The following is an 8,558-nucleotide window of genomic DNA, read 5'->3' on the forward strand; positions in this document are numbered from 1 at the left end:
ATGCCTTCGAGGAGTCAGGCTCAAGCTGAAGTTCAGAGGTTAAAAGGCCAGATGGCTCAGATGCAAGCGACCAAAGTTGAGGTTCAAAGGAAATATGAAGAACTCCAGGTACAACTTAAAGCAGAGGCAGCAGCGAGGGAAGCAGAGGCTGTAGTGAGAGAAGCAGAGGCTGCAGCGAGGGAAGCAGAGTAGAGCAAAAAGTACGACGAACTCCAACAGCAGCTTCAGAATATGATGAATATGATGAAGATGTTTTAGCAGTCGCAACATCCGCCGTCATAGTGTATTGTATAAATATTTTTATCATTTTAACTTTTAACATTTTTGTAAAAATAATATGAATTATATTATATTTATATTTATATTATATTTTTCGTTTAATTTGAAATATTATATAGATTTATTGCTTTTGGCTGGTTTAGATTTGGTTGCTTTTGATTTGTTGCTACAGGAGGGCTGAAAATATGAAAAATTTTATTTTACAAATATCCCAAAATTAGTGGCTTTTTTTAAAAAAATGCCGCTAAAGCTTATGTTTCTTTAGCGGCGTTTATAGAAAAAGTGCCACTAAAGTCACCAAACAATAGCGACGTTTGTGGGAAAAGCGTCGCTAAAAGTCATGATCTATAGCACTTTTGTGTGAAAAGCGTCGTTAAAGGTCATGATCTATAGCGGCATTTATGAAACAAGCGCCGCTAAAGGTCATGATCTTTAGCGGCGTTTGTGGGAAAAGCGCCGCTAAAGGTCATGGCCTTTAGCGAACCTTATTTCTAAAAACGCCGCAAATGTTAGCAACGCTGCCAATAGCGGCGTTTGCGGCGCTTAAAGGCCTTAAAAACACCGCTAAAACTCTGTTTTGGTGTAGTGATTATTCTGTAATAGTCAAGCATGTTACTTGTTTAAGTGTCTTAAGCTTTCAAGGGGAAAATTTAGAGGGAAAATGTTTAGATATTAGGTATAAAAGTGAAAAGTCTAATTTGGTGATCGTTAGAGCTTGAGTTCACTTGTTGCATGTGGAGTTAAGATACTAAATATTTTTTCTAGGTAAGGTCCTACAGATGTAGGGAAACCGACCTGCGTAGGCATCACTTGTATTCTTTATTTTTGTGCACCTTACATTTTTGTGCTTGAAGTAGTTGGAATTAGTGTTGGCACTGCTTCTAACATTGCTTGTGTTGACTGTCAAAATATAAATTTGGGCCGAACAATTATAACATAAATTACATAATATATAAAAAACACGTGACTATATGATTATAAATAAATATTATAAAAAACGTATATAAACATCCACTTATTGAAAAATTATTGCTTGGTAAAATCATTGTTTAACATTGTAAAATATTTTAATAATGTTTAAAACTCCAAACAAAAATATATTCAAACATTGAATTTTTAATAATTAAATATTAATTTTAGTATCGCTCATATAAAAATTTGATTTCAGTAAGTAAATATTGTAAAATATTTAATAATTCAAAAATTCAAAACAAATATATATTCAATGAAAACTTAAAAAAAATGTTTAGACATAAAAAATTGTGACTTAAAAAAAGTTGTCTAATAATTTTTTAATATTTGATTAAAAACGTAATACTATTTAAAAACTTAATTAAATAAATTTTTGTTAGAAATGCTTAAGGATGATAATAAACTTTATTATTTTCTAAAATAATATGAATTAAATTAATTTTTTAAAAATAAATACAATTTAAAATTTCTAAACAATAAATTTTTTGAAGTTTCTTTTGAATATATATATTTTTTGAAGCTTTAAGCATTACTTAAAATTTAAACAACTATTATAATTAAAAAAGTTTAACATTATTTTTACTTTTAAAATTTGTTTTTAAAACTTTTTAAAAAAAATATATTTAACAATGTTTTGGAAAATTAACTCTATTGTTAAACATGTTTCATTTTTTAATAGTGTTAGATATATATTAAAATATGTATTTAACCATATTTAAATTTCACGTAAAATTTTACATTTTCTAATTATATTTTTAAGTGTTGAATATTTTTTAAAATAATTTATCAGAAATCAAGTTTTTTTTAAATAATTAATGATTTAAAAAATAATATAAATATATCTTTATAAATATTATTTTTTATTATAAAATATTATAGTATTATTTTAAATGTTTAACATTAAAAAATATTATAATATTATTAAAGAATTGTGACATTACTTAATTGTGGTTAGTTTCCATATATACAGTAATTAATTTGTTAATTTTCAACATTTGCCATTTGACAAAAATCTAACTTAGTGTTTCCATTTTTGAGTCTATATATTACTATAGATAATATATATATGATAATATAAAATAATATGAAGATAAAAATAAAATAATATAACATAATATATATAAATAACATAATTAGAAAATGAACAGGTTGAATTGAGCTCCAACCTTAAATTTTGATGTATAAATCCAGCTCATATTTTAAACTCTGCCCCCATGCAACACATGTTTAAAGGTTTCAATTACACATATATGGTTATATACACATACATTTCTTTTTAATCGATATTTTTAGTTAATCAAGTAATTGATGAATCTTATTTATTAATTTTTTTTATAATTCTTAATAATTTTTTATAATTCATATATATATACAACAATAATCTTTCATAATAATCCTTTACTATTAATGTTTTAAAAAATAAATATTTTTAATAATTTTCTATAATTATTTAATAGTATTTAATAATTATTTTAAAAAAACACAATAATTCATATATATATACAACAATATAATATCATAACGCGAGGGTGCAGAAATAGGCAATTGACTATGCTGCATTGCTGGACCCCTGGCATTCGTTCCCAGCAGAGTCTAGAAGGGAAGTGAAATTCCCAGGGTGAACCTTATTCCTTCCGGAAACAGTAGGTTTTCTCTCTTCAATGGCACCAGTAGTACCACTGGTTTCCCCTCTCCTTACACTTTCTTCTTCCATTCTCTTCATCTTTTCCTTCTGGCGCTTACGCATCAGATAAACCTCAGCACAGCTAGCTCCAATGGAAGACATGATAACAACACAACTCAAAAACAATGGAGAATAATTTGTCAAATGTTACTTGTATTGTGGGATGAGGAGGAATCTCCAAGGCAGGACTATTTATAGACTAAGAAGGGGGGGGTGACTGGTGAGCTAGCCATCACTAATCCACACTTCTAAGCTAATTAATTTAATTATGGAAAGCATTAATTATTATCTTAATGCAACAGAATTAAAGAGTTTTAAGAATATAAAGAAATGTAAAAACAAGTGGCGCAGCTGGTCCTGACCCTGACCCTTGACCATTATGTTATTTTAAGACGAGAAAATCAAAAAAAAAAAGAAAGGGTTTTCATTTGTTCATTTGAACAAGTGGAGGGTTACATAATATATAAGAAGTGTGGATCGATAAAATAGTGGGGTTTTACTTTTGGAATGGCTTTCTTATTGCGGCATGGCCAATTCCAAAAACTTAATTAGTGCCCTTAAACTTACAGGCACATGCAACACGTCATGGAGAAAAATGGAAGGTGCACAGTTGGTCATTTATAAGGTTCTATATGGATCTATAACTGGTTAGATGGGTTAAACAAGTAATTGAAGCTTCTTTGAATAATTTTCTGAGGCAGCAGTTTCTGTTTTGCAGAAATGGAGCTGCATGTGCATAGTTAGCTGTTTTTTATTTTGGCGGGGCCCTGAAGGCCACTAATTAATCTGTTATTATTTCTTAATAATTATTTATAATGATAAGGACCTACTCTTTCAAAGCTGCCTTATAATAAAATTTTCCTGCTTAAGCCTTTGATTATTGGCATGTGGCACCACTACTGAGTGATAAGCCTTAATTATTGGGAGCACTTGATTGATTTCTATTTTCAATGCTGAGAATGAAAGGAAGGGAGCTAACCAGGTTTGGCTGTGTTAAAAAAAGAAAAAAATTAAGGTTTTGAGTTTAGGGGCTCCTATTTAGTCACACTCTTTAAAATTATTTGTGAGTTAATTTAAATTGGATTAATTATTTTTTGGTTTAAATTTGATAATAGTTTTTACATTAGAGTTTTTATTTTTCTTTTTAAGTTAATTTTTGAACTTAAGTTGAGGTTTAAACTTATTTTTGGTCTAATTTTTTTAAAGAAAATATAAAAAATTAACTTGAACCAAAACAAGTTCATATCTTAATATAACAATAATTACTAAATTTAATTATTAATGTAAATAAAAAATGACCAATTAATTTAATTCCATTTTCAAACTCCAATTAATTAATTAATTAATCATTCAAAAAACTATAAATTAATTTTTAGGTCATTTCCATAATTAGTGAGAAAACCACATTAATTTCTGAATATTTCTTATTTCTCTAACTCTTCTATTTATGTTCATTTGATTCAACATGCAATTCATTTCTGGTTTCAACGAGCTAGTGGAAGGATCGATTGGACATATGTGACTAGGGCTCAAATGAGTTATAACTAAGTTTCAACTTTTTGCTATTAATTATAAACTCATTTAGTCACGAAATCATTCCACTATAGCATAATGTATCACCTCTCTCTAATGACGTACCATTAGGAAAGCTATTCTATTAGTGCTCGTCTAGTGACCTTATGTGTTACCCTCATAGGATATCCTTAGTCTCCTTTGGATAAATCCGTTCTGCCAATATGATCCTATTTTATCTTAGGGTAACCATCTTCCTTCATGAAAAGTCAATTACTATCAAATAGTAGTTAAGTCATTCATCACAAAGACAAATGACATGTGACCACATTTAATTTTCATCTATCATGTAATGCCAATGAGAGGATATCATTCACCCATGTCTTAGAATATGACTTTCACTATTTTGAATGATGTTATATACTCTAGAAGTCGTATACCCAGCGCACCAGCTTTCGATTCCTTATCTATTTGAATTCAGACTTTACATTAAAGTATACGAGTCACGTATGCATAGTCCATCATCCACTCAGGATTAAGGTATGCCACACTATGAACGTCACAAGTGAATAAATCCATAAACAGATTCAGGGTCTAGTCTGCTTGGGTTTAGTCCAATGTACTGTTAGTCAAGTCAGTCACATCTATATCTTTATCTTATGGGAGTTATCTGCTCCGATGCTCAAGACAAAGCATCTCCCAATTTGTACTTGATAGACGAAATATTAGTATTTCAATTAGTTTGCTCATTTACAATTAGACTAAGGACATGTTTAGGTTCATCTAGTAATATAAATTGCCTTTCCATATTACGATCCGACCACGTAATATTGCTTGGTAGTAGTTAAACATTAGACAACCCATGAGCTAATATTTGCTTCTATTTTTCTTTACATGCAAAAATGACATGAGGACATTATACGAAGGATATTAATGTAATTCGTGAATAATTTTATTAACCAATCTATTCAAAAAATTTACAAGTATATAAATGAATATACTTCACTGAAGGCACCAAATCCAACACTATAAAGCTGACTCATCCCAATAGTTAAAGGAAGACAATATACTTGGTAAGTGATTAGTTAGGGGAGTTGTAAATGTGATTGTGGGTAGTAAAAAAGAGCGGGTGAAGTCCAACTCCTATAGAAAAGCATATTTGAGAAGTGTAATCTCCATCAATGCTCTATTGAAGAAGCTTATCCCATTGACAAGTTAACTTTAACGTAATGAATAAAGATGAACTTCTAGGCAAAAATGATGATCCTTAGTGGTCATTAGAAGCATGATGGAAGTTTTACACTTGCAAGCTCTAAAACAAATCGACTCTCAAGTAGTCAATGGTGAGAAGGGCGAGCCTCATTTACAGCTTTTCTAACTAACCCATAAAGGTGAAAGGGTCTATTATCTTACCAATCATAATGGTTGATGGTCTGTACACCACAACAAAGACGATAGAATTCGTAATAATGGAACACCTGTAAGCCTATAATGCCATTTTTGGTAGATCAATTATAAGAATGATAAAGATAATGGCGGTCACATTTTGTTTGAAGTTCAAGTTCTCTACTATTGAGGGTGAAGGATTCATGAGATGTAATGAATACACCGCAGGTAATGCCATGTCACATTGCTCTAACTAATCCAACATGGAGAAGTGTCAATGAAGAAAAAATCAAAAGGTAATCATCATTATGAAAAATTCAAAGGACAACCTCATAAAAAATAGCATGAGGAATTTAGAAAAGCCTCAACATCAGACTAGAGGCAAGACTCTACAAAAAGAATGTGGCAGAGTATAAAGAAGTTTTGTAATTATTTCATGATAAAATTTAGAAAATTACTCAGATCAATTAAGTTTTTCCTAAGGGTGAAAGATGAGTACTGATTAATCTATTGTGCAGCAATATAGATGTCTTTGTGTGCTTTGCCATGATATGCTAGGAGTTGAGACCACTATTATCCAACAATCCCTAAATTTTGATATGGATCTTAAGCCTGTTAAGTAGAGAAAGAGAATATTTCATAGGTTATAGTAGAGGAAACTAAGTAAGAAGTAGAAAACTCTTAGCAATCGAGTTTATCAAGGAAGACATTTATCTAGATCTCTATTATCGCGATAGTGCTGTTGGGAATTGAGATTTATGTGGTAGATAGTTTATGATGAATGTGTAAAATTTAAAATTTTTATTAACATGTATATTCCTGTGATCTAACATGGATTCCAAGCATATATATAATCTATCCATAAAAACATAGCAAAAAATAATCAATTATCATCATGAATATAGAACAAAAAACATGTTAAACAAGATCATGAAGACGATGATCTATACATAAAAAAACATAATATATTAAACATAAATTGAAGTGGATAGGATATATATCATGATCTTGATGATAAAATAACTTACAATTTGAGGAAAATGAAATCTCATTCGAAGGAATCTCCAAGATTTTGTAAAGTTCACGAGTAACCCAAGTGTTGCCTCTAATGCAATCTACAAATACAAGAGTCTGGCCTTCCAAAAGCTTTAAGGTTTATTCGGTGCTATTTGAATGACCTTTATCTTAAATGATTCTCCTTTGTAATAACTCAACAATGATTCATTCAACCAAGATCTGATCATTAATGAAACCAAAGAAACTAAGGCAATGGATCTAAGGTAGTTAGCTATGGTGAAAACTTCTTAGAGGATTGAAGATTTTTCTCTAACTAATTACAAATTGGATTCAATTAAATCCAATCTTCCAATCCCCTTAAATTCAACTAAATTGTCCCTCAAGGAAAGGGATAGCCATCGAGTGCAAGAGAAGTAAGAGATAGTTAATGTAACACCCCTCACCTAACTCGATCATCAGGTTTGAGCTACAGGATGCTACATTAATTTACGGAACAATCACTGTCAAATCTATAGAAAATAATCATTAAACGAGCAACTATGTGTTAAACACATTTACATTATATTAAACAATCAAATCCAAGCCTTAATCGAGCTTACGAAAGCTCTTTTATTGACCCAAGTGCGAAATAGGACCAAATTGAAAAGTTTTAAAATTTCAAGGCCAATGTCATAACAACATCAATTCCACATTGAGACATCACCAGACAGCTTGTCACGTCACGACGTCAGACCACTCGATGTCACGATGTCAAATACTATTGACCAACATTGCAACAAGGCAAAAAGGTCGTTGGGACAAAGACTTTGTTTTTGGAAAAATTTTAGCCCTTTGGTACCTATTTCAAGCTTCTACACTTGTAACTTTTGTGCACATTTGGCATAACCTTACCTACACCAAAACATTTCAAATACCTACCAAAACAAGTGCAAAACACCACATTAACTTTCTTTCAATTGAATTCACCTATTCAGCCATTATACATGTTATTCCAATACTATGGCATACCTATTCAATATGTCATTTCCAACTTCCACATACATATCTCAAACACATATACCAAAACATGCCAATCCAACTAGGAATTAACATTGCTAAAACCATGCTTTACATAAGTTTCTACTATGTTCAACTTTCAAAGATAGCATTTACAAAACACCTATATACATGCCACAAATCTGAACTTAAAATGATAAAAAAGCTATCGATCCAAAAATAGGATAGTGTGAGCTTTAATGTTAATCCGGATTGACTTGTTCCGTAAGATGATTTACAAGGAAAAAGGAAAAATAATGAGGTAAGCATATACGATGCTCAGTAAGCTCATAGGCATTAAAAAATTTACGTCATATTACAAATATTCACAATAACCTACTTAGCTTCACAACATTTGCCTAAACATGGAAACACATATCAATAAGGTGAGTTTAACATATAATCACATCAAATGGTAATTCAAACAAGTATTGTTTCAATTCTAATATCAAATTTTCGATACCATATTCATAATCAATTCAACATTTAACCATTTGAACATCAAATTCATATCATACATAGGTATCATGTTACACTAGTTATCCGAGCTGAATATATACACACATGTCAGGTTACCCGTCCAGCTAAACCATTAAACTGACATTAGATTACCAATCCAAGCTAAACTTGTGTCACAAGTATCTTTGATACATCAATTTCTTGTCTAAGCTAA

The sequence above is a fragment of the Gossypium hirsutum genome, chromosome D11 (assembly GCF_007990345.1).
Source record: "Gossypium hirsutum isolate 1008001.06 chromosome D11, Gossypium_hirsutum_v2.1, whole genome shotgun sequence".
Taxonomy (NCBI): Eukaryota; Viridiplantae; Streptophyta; class Magnoliopsida; order Malvales; family Malvaceae; genus Gossypium; species Gossypium hirsutum.